The sequence below is a fragment of the Microtus pennsylvanicus genome, chromosome X (genome assembly GCF_037038515.1).
Source record: "Microtus pennsylvanicus isolate mMicPen1 chromosome X, mMicPen1.hap1, whole genome shotgun sequence".
Taxonomy (NCBI): Eukaryota; Metazoa; Chordata; class Mammalia; order Rodentia; family Cricetidae; genus Microtus; species Microtus pennsylvanicus.
In genome coordinates this window covers 83,830,646-83,844,759 of record NC_134601.1, presented here as the reverse complement: position 1 = coordinate 83,844,759, position 14,114 = coordinate 83,830,646, and the positions used below count along the sequence as shown (strand labels likewise).

At 45.1% G+C, this 14,114-nt stretch overlaps 1 pseudogene; it reads right to left on the bottom strand.

The window, feature by feature from the left end:
• Positions 1–5,790: 5,790 nt before the first annotated feature.
• LOC142841589 (polycomb group RING finger protein 6-like) lies at positions 5,791–11,331 on the bottom strand (annotated as a pseudogene).
• Positions 11,332–14,114: the final 2,783 nt, after the last annotated feature.

Sequence of the window (14,114 nt, the reverse complement as noted above, 5' to 3'; positions counted from 1 at the left end):
TCTACTTTATGGGTACTGTGTAATGGATGCAATCCTTACTAATTAAAAACAAAAGCAAGAATAAAGCCCTCTCAAGTGGCACATACCTGTAATTCCAGGAACTCAAGGCTAGCTTCAGCCACATAATGAGTTTGAAGCCAGTCCATGCTATATGACACCCTCTCAGGAAAAAAGCAAAAGTATAGGTTTTATCCGAAATGATCCATATCAGAGAGTTACTGACAGCCACATTAATTAAGCCAACTAAGAATATGAGTCCTGAGCCTGAAGAGATGGCTCAGAGGTTAAGAGCACTGATTGCTCTTTCAGAGGATCCGGGTTCAATTCCTAGCACCCACGTGGTGACTCACAACTGTCTGTGATTACAGTTCCAGGGGACCCGATATCCTTACACAGGCATACACACAGGCAAAACACGAAGGCACATAAAAGAAGAAAAGAAAGTGTATGAGCCCTTTACTAATGGCCAGATGAAAAGTAGGCTAACACCTCCAAAATGTCTGTTGGTGCCAAAGCTCAGGGGTACAGTGTTTCTAAAGAAAAAAAATCCATAAAAATTCCATCAGTGTTCAAAGGGGGTGGGGATTGGAGTAGACCTTGCAACATCTGTCTTTTTGCAGAACTTAGCAGCATTTTCCAGGCGCAATGCAATTAGGCTTTCTCTAGTTATTTTAGCTTTATGTTTTAGCTCACATAAGCATTAATTACTTTGGTTAATACATTTGGACAATGGTCAGGGTCACAGAAAGTCCCAGAGTGTTGCTAGGGCAGCTGTGGCTATGGGGGTGTGTGGCAGAAGGACGCTATCTAAGCAGACACAAAATGGAGTCAGGACTAGACGTCATCACCTTAGTCACTTCATCATTCAGGCCTGGTAAAAACCTACAGATGACTGCCACTGAGAAAGCAGTCCAGGCCAGGCAATGGTGAGGCTCTCCTTTAAACTCAGCACTCAGGAGACAGAGGCAGGCGGATCTGTGAGTTCAAGGCCAGGTAGATCCACAGAGCCAGTTATAGAACAGGCAGGGCTACAGGGAGAAACCCTGTCTCAGAAAAAAACAACAGTAAAAAACTGGATTAGTGGTGGCCTTTAATACTACTTCTAGGGAGGCAAAGGCAGACAGATCTCTCTCCCTCATTTGTCCTGACCACCTTCAGTCAGCAAACTGTAATGGATCCAACATCCTTGGAGCAGGAGAGCAGCAACAGCTTCTCCTTAAGGAACCAGTCTGTTTTCCACATTGGCCCAACTACCCCTGACTTTCCTTCACACAGTACCCACATAAAAATAAAAAGCACACCTGTACACTCCCAACAAGGGAGAAGCTGGAGTCAAGCAGGTAGGCAGCCAAACAACTCAAGCATGAGCCCTCAGAAAATGAGAGACCCTATCTCAAAAAACAAGGTAGAACATTAGCCTATAGCCAAGGCCTGGCACTGGCTTGTTATTATGTGGCGATGCATCAGTTGCTGGTTCGGTTGGTGGAGCTTTGAGTTGTAGGGCTCTTGTTACTAAACTGAAGGTATGTGAGCCCCACCTTTGGCCAGATCTGAATTAAACTGCAGGTCGTTTGGGCTCTTCAAATTTGAAGCCAGTAAGTATGCAAACCAACTTTGAATCCAAGTATGTACCTCTATGAAAATTTACTTCTATTTTATGGATGCATGAGTATAATCTATCAGATACTAGTTATTAAAATGCTGTGTACTTATAATGATTTCAGCTTCCCGTTTGTCTCCTCTAGCGTTTGCTTACAGAATGGTAAGTAATCTGGAGGAGCGCTGTGCTCCTGACATGTGGTGTTTACTTGGTAATTAAAGTTCAGAATTCATTTAAAGATTTTTTTTAAATGTACATCTGTATTTTGCCTACATGTGTGTCTGTGTGAGGATTCAGATTCCCTGGAACTGAAGTTACAGACAGCTGTGGGCTGCATGTGGGTGCTGGGAATTGAACCTGGGTCCTTTGGAAAAGCAACCAGTGCTCCAGACCCCAGAATTCCCTTTTGCCCTTGGGCATGAGGCCACAATAGCAGCAAGTTTTTTTTTTTTTTTTTTTTTTGCTATATCCTTTAGGTTCATAGGCGATATAAGTTGCTTGTGTGTTCCCCATCCCCCACTCCTGACTTTTACCCTGAGAGTTGCAGGTTTTTCTTGATCTTCCTGGTTTCTAAGAGGAAACGCAGAAGAGGAAGTTACCTGGTTCCTGCAGGCCAGAGCCTTCTTGTGACCCTTCCTCCCAAAGGACAGAATTAAAAAAAAACACTATTGCCTTCCCCATCCTTTTAAGGCAAAATCTCTAGACTAGCTTTTGCATCTGGGTGGCTTTAAAGAATATTTCCTCTGTCTTGGGATGCCCACCTGACAACTTCCTAGAGTTTCCCCGGACTTCTCCAGTGGGTGGTGGCCTCCATTTGTGGGTCCCATGGTATCCAATGCTGGGCAGCCACTGCCTTCTCCAGGGGGACCCAGTGGATCTTGTTTGGTTTAGCTCAAGTGTCCCTAAAGCAAGGAGGGCAGGATCTCTGTGCAAGGTCCCTAGAGCTCCTGAGCACCCTGCAGTGCACAGGGGCACTGGCCAGGCCTTTTCTATTCTGTACCCTCAGGCTCCCAGGGGCAGGGGTGAGGATGGGATGTTTCTGCCTTTTAGTAGGAAGCATCACGTCTTTTGTCATTTTTCCCTAGAAGATGTAGGTGGATAGGTCAGGACATGAAGAGACACAGGGGCAAGGGAAGGTAGTGTCACCGTGGCTGGTGAGGATTCTTATCTCTCTAGTGAACGGAACATTCCTATTTTGCCAGGCTGAAAATCCCAGCCTTGCCCGGGCGATGGTGGCGCACGCCTTTAATCCCAGCACTCGGAAGGCAGAGGCAGGCAGATCTCTGTGAGTTCGACACCAGCCTGGCCTACAGAGCTAGTTCCAGGACAGGCTCCAAAACCACAGAGAAACCCTGTCTCGAAAAAAAAACCAACCAACCAAACAAACAAACAAAAATCCCAGCCTCATCTACGGTCATCTACAGTCTTGCCGTCAGAATCTGAGTCTCTTTCTTGCAATCTGCTGGTCTTTTCACCTGCCCAGTGTCTACCTGACAGCTGTTTACTGGAGCTTAACCCTTTCCCCTCTGCCTCACTGGAACAAGCCACTGGAGCTCAGATGGAGCCTTGAGAATAGACTCAATTTAATTCTACTAGTAGCTCTATTTCAAAATGACCAGTAGACACCTTCAATGGGATATGAACAATGGAAATTCTTGGGTTCTGGGAAGAATTCAGACCTTTTCATACCTCTCCAGTTTAGCTGGGGAGTGGGTAAGATTTGACTAAGACAACATGACAAGTAGCAACAGTGGACAGCAACAGAGACGCATCAGCAAGTCCCAGAACCTTCCCACATGGTCTTAGCCTGGTGGGAGGGCCAGATAGCAAGCCAAAATGAGTCTGAGCATATCTTGTTATGCCTCTCAAGTCAGGGTCATACACCTCCATGATATACTAAATATTTATTTTCCTCTAACTTAAACTTGAGGTGTCTCCCCGGAGCCCTGTCTTGATGGAGCTCCAGAATCCGTGGCTGGGGAAGATACCCTTATGACTCTTGACCGACTCGGTTCCCCTTTAGTTTTACGGGATAGCCACTACCTACAAAAGCCTTTACCTAGAAACTTTCTCTGCGGTGTGCCAGTCCAACACGACACACGAGGGACAGTACAAACCCAGCACAGAGGGCTGGAGAGGTGGCTCAGCGGTTGCGGTTAAGAGAACTGACTGTTCTTCCCAAGGACCCGGGTTCAATTCCCAGCACCCACATGGCAGCTCACAACTGTCTGAAGATCCAGCACAGAGATACATGACACATGCACGAAGTTACAGAATCAGTTTGTATGACTTTAAATTTAAGAGAAAAGACAACAACCACAGGCCTGTATATAATATACACTCACCGGCTCAACCAGTGGGCAGGGAAAAAGACAAGACAACTGAAAACCCAAACAGCAAAAACAACTAGGCAGGCATCAGTGCCAAAGCTCCATGGGGTCATTTTGTAAGCAAGAGGTCCTTCTTGTGGCCTGTCTGCACAGTGGATGCCAGCTATGGAGGTCTTCTAGTGAACCAGGCACTTGTGAGCTGTCCCAAAGAGAGGTAGACATCAGGGTGCTGTACCTATCTGAGTGCATCGCACTGAAAACCCGGAAGGAGACAGTAATGGAAAATGTCACAATCATTACTAATTCAATTTGTATTAAAATGCAAACTACAACATGCAATTATAATGTTCCACTACAATCCACTAGCTAATACCTCAGTATCAACTGCAAATGCAAGACTATGGTGTTAGTTAGCTGTCTACTATTAGAACAAATAACTGATATAATCAACCTAAAAAGAGAAAATGTTCATTTGGCTCACAGTTTCCATAGTTCCAATCCATTGGTTGCTTGTTCCTGTTGATTGAGACTGTGGTAAGGTAGCACAGCATAAAAGGGAGCATTCAACTCGTGGCCAAAAGAAGAGAACAGGGTATCACAATCGACTTTCAAACTCACACTCCTAATGCTCCTGTCCCCATTCCCAGCCTTCTTAAAGTTTCAGCATCTCCCAATAGTGCTGCCTGAAGGAGACTTTGAACTCCTGATCCTCCACTCTCCTTTCCCAAATTCGGAAATTACAGGCATGTGCCACCATGCCCGGCGAGTTCACAAGTTCTTTACAATTACCACTCTTTGTCCAATGTTTAAAGTTTCCAATACAGACTTTAAAATGTTCCTTCTGTGAGACAGAGCCTGTAAGGAATCTTTTAGAAAGCATCAGGATATGAATTGGGTGGGGGGGGAGAGATAAAAAAGACTATTTAAAATTGAAATCTTTACATTAAAGTGAGCTTACAAACAACCTTATTTTTTAATTCCAGTGACAAAATAATAGGAAAGCAGACAGCAAACATTAAATCAGTAAAAGTGACTTGCTGAAGAAACAATAAGTACTCTATAAACCTCTGAAGTTAAACTGAATTTTTCTATTTCATAAGTGGTACCATTACCATCACAAGGTGTCAGCAATCATTCTACGGGGATCTCTGCCTGATGTCACACTACACCAGTAGCACAGATAACAACTATGGCGCGTGTGTGTGTGCAGCATATATATTTACTTTAATATATATTTAATAATTTATTTATGTATAAGTCAAGAAGAACACCTCTTATTTTAAGACATGTTAAGATGTCTTACTATACTGAAGGTTTTGTTTTCAGTTATACACCCTACAGGAGATGGTTTCTTTCCCTAATATAGTAACTCCTATCTTTTAGAACTGAGTAACAGCTCTTCAGGAGTGCTGTCAGTTACAAAAACAAGTAACTTCAAAACATTACGACAATATACAAAAGTAGCAAAAACAAATATAGTCTTTGCGAGTTTACTCTGCAACTTAAGGAAGACAGGCCTTGAACATCTAGTGTGCTGTTTTTTAAAAGACGATCACTGGAAGTCATCACAAACAGCAGAATTTCAACCAACTTGAAAGAGAACAGGCTCAACCAAAGAGGAAACAGTCAACAATTTATCTCAAAGATGAGATGCAACATTCTACATCACCATTCTTGGAATCCCAAGGAATTTGAAAAGTCAATGTTTTGTATCCCATAGTTCCAAGCTGTGCCTTAAATGCTAGGATTCCGGGTGTGTCAGAAACAGTACAAATTCTAGGGATTACACGTTTTCTGGAACTCTTCAGTAAGATGCAGTTCTACAGAGACCTTCTTACTTTCTGCCCCTTCATACCACCCCTAGCGAGTCACATTGGGAGGAGACAGCACAACACTGTAATAAAGGATTAGCCGACCGTCCTGCATTCCAGCATCCCCTACTGTACACTGGACTTCTTGCAGAGTTTGAAAGTCCTTCAGCAACTGCCCACCGCACATGCTATCTACCCTATACGCTGCAGCAAGGTCCATTTTTCTTTTGAGAAATTTTTCTATATGTCCAATGCATTTCCTGAGACTTGCACAAATTTCATCTGTAGTGGTTTCCAATGTTCAATGTCTGCATTAGTGCCCATAGACTCCAGGACATACCAGGTTCATGTGAATTAACGTAGGATTCTACAACTCCCTTAGTGTTCTCTTCGCTTGAGGGGTCTGGCTGCGGACAATTTTCATTGTAGAATTCATGCCTTTGCTTTTCTTCTTTTTCCTCTAGACCTGCCACCAATTTGTACACTATGTTTTGTAATTGTGGATCCAACCTCAGGTTATTTTGAGGTTTGGCCTCATGCACTACAGTGTTGCACTTTGGACATCTGTTGCTATGTTCAAAATGTTTTATGATGCAGCTTTTACAGAAGCTATGGAGACATTCTGTGATGGTTGCTGCATCTATTAAGTAGCCTTTGCAAAAGTAACAGGAGATGTACAGAGTCAGCTGTGAGAGAGGAACGAGGTTCTCCTTCTGGTTGGCACCCTCCCACTCCAGGTTAGGAAGCCTGGATTCTTAGCGGCCTTGAAGCCTTGTCTCACTCCATGTCAAAGGGCCCTGCCTGGCAACTGAGTGTGCTGTGGCAGTTACAGGAGTTGAGGCCTGGTGTGGGGGTGACAAGGCCTCTGCTCCCTCCACTCTGGCAGCATCCAGGCTGCCCTCTGGGGCCACTTGGTCACCGTCTATGGCTGATTGGGCCGAGCACAAACCTGTAGATTAGAGACAAACCAGGACGCGAAACCACACAGGAAGGTGAGACCAAGATGAGGCGAGGCGACCGAGATGCAACGCTAGACCGCCGGTCCAGATGAGATCTCAGGGAGATGACCGTGAGACTCAGAGACTAGGGAGGCTGAGCATGAAGCCAGGGAGAACAGAGCAGATTAAGGATGACAACATGTCCCATGCTAAGACAAAAAGGGCAGAGAGGAAGCAAGCAGAGCAGAGAGGCGCAGTGTCAGGAGCCATGTCTCCGCCAAGGCAATCAACAGCGCAGGGACGCTAACCCGCAAGCCACTAGGCGAAGGAAGAAGAAACCGAGTACGGGTTGCGATGCTCAGGACCGGCGCCAGCCTTTTCAAAGGCTTCTTGCTTCACAGAAGGGAGGTGTACCTGTGCGTGTACTTGGCGGGGTGATTGGGAGGGGCACTGGGAGGAGTGAAGGGAGTAGAAGCTGCGGCCTGGATGTATTGTATGAGAGAAAAATGAATTAAAAAAATTAAAAAAAAAGAGCACTAAAATCGTATTTCTGCCTAAGATTCTGTTTGCCTTAATTTATGCACTCAACACTGCGCTGGATCTCAAGTGATGTTGAATTAGGAATAATAATGATTTCCCGGACTGGAGAGGTGGTTCAGTGGTTAAGAGCACTTGGCTGCTCCTTTAGAGGACCTGAGTTCAATTCCCAGCACCCACAGGACAGCTTACAGCTATAACTCTAATTCCAGAACTCTCCCACAGACATGGATGCAGGCGAAACACTAATGCATATAAATAAATAAATAAATAAATAAATAAATAAATCAATCTTGCCAGGTGGTGGTTGCACTTGCCTTTAATCCCAGCACTTGGGAGGTAGAGGCAGGTGGATCTTCAAGTTCAAGGCTAGTCTGGTCACAAGGCAAGTTCCAGGACAACCAGAGCTATTGCACAGAGAGATCCTGTCTTGAATCTTCCCCCCCATAAATAAATAAATAGCTCATTTAAAACACACAGGCACACACAATCAAAAAAAAATAATGAGCCGGACGATGGCACACGTCTTTAATCCCAGCACTCGGGAGGCAGAGGCAGGCGGATCTCTGTGAGTTCGAGACCAGCCTGGTCTACAGAGCTAGTTCCAGGACAGGTTCCAAAGCCACAGAGAAACCCTGTCTCAAAAAAACAAACAAACAAAAAATAATAATAATAATGATGGGGAGGGAGGAGGGGGAATGAGGGAGCAGGAGGGGAATGGGAGGAGGGGAGGATGTGTAAATTTTTGAATGGAAAAATAAAAAATAAAATATAAAAAAATAATGATTTCTAATTGAGCACCAAATATATGCTCCTCTGGCGAATCACATTTATCCAAGATTATTTTTATTAGGGAATATAATATTTCTGTTTTGAAACCTGTAAATTTATATATTTTGAAAAATGATATATTGACAGTATGAAAAGCTAATTGCTGTTTGAGGACTGCCTACATAAGTCTTTCCTTTTTCATTTTTGAGACAATGTTTTTGCTCTGCAGCCCAGGCTGGCCTTGAATTTAAGGTCCACCTGCCTTACCCTCCAGTGCTTTAGGATTGACAGGTACGTACCACCACACATGACCTTATTTCTTCAATCCGAGCTCTTTTCACTGATTTGTAGCCATTTACTTTTGTTATTAATCATCATTAATATGTCTATCAAATACTTTTGTCTCAATGTGTAGGTTTCATTTTTCGTTATCTTAATTGTGTTCTTGTTTGGTTTTGAGACAGAGTCTAGAAATGTAGCCCTGGCTGACCTAGAACTACTAGGCAGTCTTCTATGTCCAGGGTGGTGGGATTAAAGACATGCACCACCAAACACAGCTGCTTTTGTGTCCTTTGATGTACAGAAATTTGGTTTTGTTTTTAGGGACAGGGTTTAATGTAGTCAAAGATCAAATTAAAGATGCCCTTCAATTGTTGGTCTCTGGCTTCTGTGAACTTTTAGTTTTGCTCTCTGACTTGATATTGTATCTAAGAAATCATCCCCAACTATAATGTTAAGAAGTTCCTCTAGTACTTACTTGTTAGCATTTATGGTTTTAACTGATCTATTTTAGATTTTGATGCGTTTTTAGTTCCTTGTATTTGACACTGTGTGTGTGTGTGATGTCTGTGTGTGCTTCCCTGTTTGTGTGCACTAGAGATTGATATCAGATGTCTTCCTCAATCACATTCCATCTTATTTTTGGAGACAAGGTCCACCACTGAACCCGAAGCTCGCAGGTCCAGTGTCACTAGTTGGCCATTGACTCTGGGATCCACTTATCTCTGCCTCCCCAGCAATGTTATTCCAGATGTGTGCCAAAGTGCTCTTATGTGATTCTAGAGATCTGGATCCAAGTACTGTGCTTCTACAGCAAGCACTTTACCTACCAAGCCATTTCCCTGGCCCTTGAGCGGTTTTGTTGTTGTTGTTTTTTTGTTTTTTGTTCTTTTTTTTTTTTTTTTTTTTTGTGAGACAGGGTTTCCCTGTAGCTTTGGAACCTGTTCTGGAACTAGCTCTTGTAGACCAGGCTGACCTTGAATTTACAGATATTCACCTGCCTGATTCCCAAATGCTGGGATTAAAGGTGTGTGCCACCACCGCCTGGCTGAGTGCACTTTTTATATCCTGGAAGATAAGGACTCTACCTCAGTCTTTTGTATATGCACAGGCTGCTTAGCCAGAAACCTTTGTTTTTGAAAGTATTCTTTACCCATGAAGTTGTCTTGGTATTCTACTTAAAAGTTACTTGACCATACACATGAGTGTTAATTTCTGGGATGTTTATGTTAGCTATATTAACTACTTTCAGTGGGAGATTATTTTTTCTGTCCTAAAGTACTTTTTTTCCGATATAATTTTTTTTGTTTGTTTTTCGAGACAGGGTTTCTCTGTCGCTTTAGAGGTTGTCCTGGAACTAGCTCTTGTAGACCAGGCTGCAGATATAATATTTTTATTGATTATTTAGAAATTTCACATCATGCATCCCAATCACACTCATTTCTCAGTCTTCCCAGATCTGCTCCCAACCCTTGTGGATTTCCCCCAAAAAAGAAGAGAAAAACAAAACTAAAGAAAGCAAAAACACAGTCGGGCGGTGGTGGCACACACCTTTAATCTCAGCACTCGGGAGGCAGAGGCAGGCATAGCTCTGTGTGTTTGAGGCCAACCTGGTCTACAGAGTGAATTCCAGGACAGGCTCCAAAGCTACAGCAATACCCTGTTTCAAAAAAACCAAAAATTTTGCCGGGCGGTGGTGGCGCACGCCTTTAATCCCAGCACTCGGGAGGCAGAGGCAGGCGGATCTCTGTGAGTTCGAGGCCAGCCTGGTCTAGAAGAGCTAGTTCCAGGACAGGCTCCAAAGCCACAGAGAAACCCTGTCTCGAAAAACCAAAAAAAAAAAAAAAAAAAACCAAAAATTTAGAAAAAAAGAAAATAAAGAAAGAAAACAAAAACACAAGCTCAGTTTGTGTTTGTATATACTGTATATATACTGCCTATACAGTGTATACACTGGAGCAAGGTTAAACTCCCTGTGTCTAGCCCCTTAAAGATAACTAAGTTCTTCCCCATTCACACCCCTGTCAGAAGGCCTCAGTTGTGGAGAGCTACACTTCAGCATCCTTATTATACTTTTAAAGAATTCTCTTCGATGGTTTCCTCTCTAGGCTATTACTTTTTGAGGGTGGAGGTGGGGAGGGAGTAGGGGTTGTCACAGAAGCTTTTCCATGTCCCTCTTTCTCTGCAGTCTGCAGTCATCGATACCACTGAAGAAGTAGCTTTTTTGCCCTTGACAGTCAGTGGGAGCACATATTATGGACTTGCACGTGGTTTCTGGTGAGCAGCATGGGCCACAGACATTTGCATGGTTTCCCAGAGTCACCACGTGCCAGAGACTTCAGCGTGGTCTTTTGGCAAATATCTCCGTTGTGCCTCTAGTTTTACTCACCACTCCATTCCTCCATCTTTCTTACCTCTCCATCCATCGTAGTGGCATTGGACACTGCAGTGTGTCATACAGTATAGATATTTTGCCCAAACAGTATTACGTCAGTATTCATGAGAATCAGTGTTTGATCTGTTTCAAGGTTTCTGGTTTCTGAAGCACTGGACCAAATACTGGACTGTTGCTGAGACTTGTCTGGACATCCTGCTGTTGCCCTGAGTCAGGGTGATGTTGCAGCAAGGCAGGGCATCCAGGTGAAGCTTCCCTGCTAGCTCTTGGCTGCTGCACAATTCCCTGCCCTCAGTGCCTGCCGCGACAGGCTTGCCACGCTCGAGTCTGTGCTTGTAGTAACCCGAGCAGCATGGAATTCAGGCACAGCAGCTAAATGCTAGGGTCTGACTGGTGGGTTCGGGGCAGCCATATTCAGTAATGGCATGTTTCCAAGGGAGCTCCAGGCTGCTGTACGCCACTCTGTCTCATGTGCCAGCAGCTGGGCAGGCATGTTGTGCTTGTAGGCTTTGGGCTGCACAGTTACCCCATGCTTTCTGACTCCTGGCAGGGTACGCAGCATGCTGCAGTCACTGCTGGTGAGTCTAGGGCCCGCCCTAATCAGTATTGAGATGTTTCTGCAAGCACGACTTTTGGGCTTGCAGTCTGCCGACTGAGACACCTTGGCCATGGGTGTACATTTGTCATTCTCTGCTGTTCACGGCTCTCCGTTTTGCCATTTTTCTTTCCAGTTTCATGAGTCTACTTTTTAAATGCATCTTCCCATAAGACAATCCTTTTTTCCCTTTTAGGTTGTTCTGGAGCTACTGTGGGCTCAGCCGCGTCACTCTCTTTAGAGCCTCCATGGGTCTCTCAGACTCACGGAGCTCCAAGTCAGCCACCTCTCTCTCTCTTTTTTCCTTCAGTGGGAAACTTCTTAAGTTCCCAACGTATCAAGTTTAATGTATAATTGCTGAGCATTGTAAGTTTAATTTTTCCCTCACCTAGATCAAATACTGAATAGGTACTATGCATTGACTAGAGCTGATGGGATGTTTGTCTTCTCATGCCTCAGAAACTAGAGCTTCAGAGCTTTATCAAGTTCTCCCTCAAACCACACTACAAAATACCCTCTCTCAGCCGGGCAGTGGTGGCTCACACATTTAATCCCAGCACTTGAGAGATAGAGACAAAGCAGAGTTTGAGTTTGAAGTCAGCCTAATCTACAGAGCAAGTTTCAGGACAGCTAAGACTACACAGAAAAACCCTGTCTTAGAAAACCAAAATCCCAAAAACAAAACCAAAAATCCCTCTCTCCTTTCTTTCTCTCTGAGCGTGCATGTGCACGTGCGTGTGTTTTCACAAAGCAGGTGGAGAAGGACTCCAGGACCTTCTACATGCTAGGAGGCTCTGGCATTGAATTACACCCCCAGCCCTCATTTCTTTACTAATTCTGTCTTCTAATTTCTTTATATATACTTATGCATAATTTTCTGCCAAAAATCTCTGGCTTTCCTTGTGAAAAGATCCTGCAGACATTTATAAAGAGCCAACCTCAAAACCACCATGTGGAACTTCCTTAAGGTTCAAGAATTGTCACCATCTGACCAGCATTCCTTGTTATTCACTTCCGGCTCCAACTCATCCCTTGTGCCCTCTTGCTGTCAAATCTGATGGAATTTGCTGAGGGCGACCCTTCATGCACCCAGAGTGTACAGCTTGACCTCAGGTAATAGCGATCCAAACTTGTAGACATTTTCCACATTGTCTTGTAAATGCACAGGGTCTTGGTCCACACATGTGACTCAGCCTCTGGTCATCAGGGCAGCTGTCTGGCCATCCTTCCGAGCTATCTTCAGAGTCTGTAGAAAGTTGCTCACGAGTGGGGTCCAACTCTGTCACAGCTTCAGGCTCAACAAACCTGGCATCCACTGGGTGCTCAAAGTTCCCATCACCCACAAGGGATGAACTTTGCCAGGTGCCTCTGCCGTGCTGCACAAAAGACAGGACTTCCCTTCTGTTTCATTTCCAAGATGTGAGCTGTCTGGGGCCAGCCCAGTCTAGGGAGGAGCATCTCTCAGTGTTCGGCCTGTGTACATTTCTGGGTCTTCTCGGAAGCAAGAGCCCTGCTGGTCTATGCTGGAGTTTGCTTTGAGACAGGCTCTCACTCACCCTGTAGCTCAGGCTGAATTTGGACTGGAGATTCTCCTGCATCAGGCCCCCAGTACCAGGACTACAGGCATCCCGCTATGCTGAGCTCTACTCTGGGTATGGGGAACTGTGCTTTTTAGGAAAGTCTCAAGTGCCCTTTGTACTTTTCATCCATGGACTTTGGAAAGCCCCGGATGTGCACCTTGGTATGTTTGGGGCTGCCTGTGGTGAGCTGGTGAAAGCTTTGATGTGCACTTCCTTGTGGAGGCGGCCCCTTTAAGGGAGGAGGGGAAGCGGCTGTGCTGAGTGCCTGAGCCAGCAGGGTGGCCAAGCTGGCAGCTGCAGCTCGTGCTCAGACTGTTGGCGGCTGCTGTGTCTGTCTCCAAGGAGCCCTTCGGGCCTGGCTTGCCTGCCTGAATAGTGCTCCTTCCTGTAAGCAGGCAGCAGTGCTAGAAGTTTCAGTGCACAGGCTGATGGCTCGCCCCTCCTCCACCCCACTACCCGACCTTTTTTTTTTTTTTTAAACCTGGTCAAGTCTTCATTATGCCTGCTACTGGCTCTACCACCAAGACGTCAAGACGTGCCTAGAATTTTTTTTTTCAGCAAGCATATCTAACTTTTTAAAAGCCCATCTTGCGGTTCCGCAAACCGCACCCACATAGTGATTACTCAAAATTACGGATTAGTGCCGCGTTATGAAGTCAGGAATCCCATGCTAGGATTTCTGGCCCGATGGCAATGCTGCATTTCCGTCCACGTGGTGTGGGGGGAATGTAAGCCCAGAAACCCAGAAGAGGGAGCTGGACAGTCAGGACATGAAGGACTCTGGGCCTACCTAGGGAGCTGGAGGCCAGCCTGAGCTGTATCAGACAGTGTTGTCAGCAACAAGGAACTGCCACAAAGAAAATGCTGAGTTTTCTTGCACTGCCTGGCTTATGCAAGGAGTTTTGGAAATGGCGTTTGAAAAGCAAAAGGGATGCTGTGTTACAGACATTGCCCTTCATCTTTCTCTCAGAGGAGAAGCTGTGAGACAGGCTTCTTCCTTTCTCAGTTGGCCACCCTACTGAAGCAGTGCTAGTCCTACGCTGAGGGGTAGGCCCTGAAAGCAGCTTTTGTATCCAGAGCCTCAGGCAGAGCCAGCTGCAAGAGTTTGGGTGACTGCCACACTCCTTTGACATCTGCCTTGGTAATTCCTGGCCTAGTGCAGTTAATGTGTGGTCTAACTTTGTTCCCCACAGCAACTTTTTCCTATCTGGAGTTCAGGGGCTCCTTTTCAAATGTCACATACATAAAACACCCGTGATATCTGCACTTCAATATGAC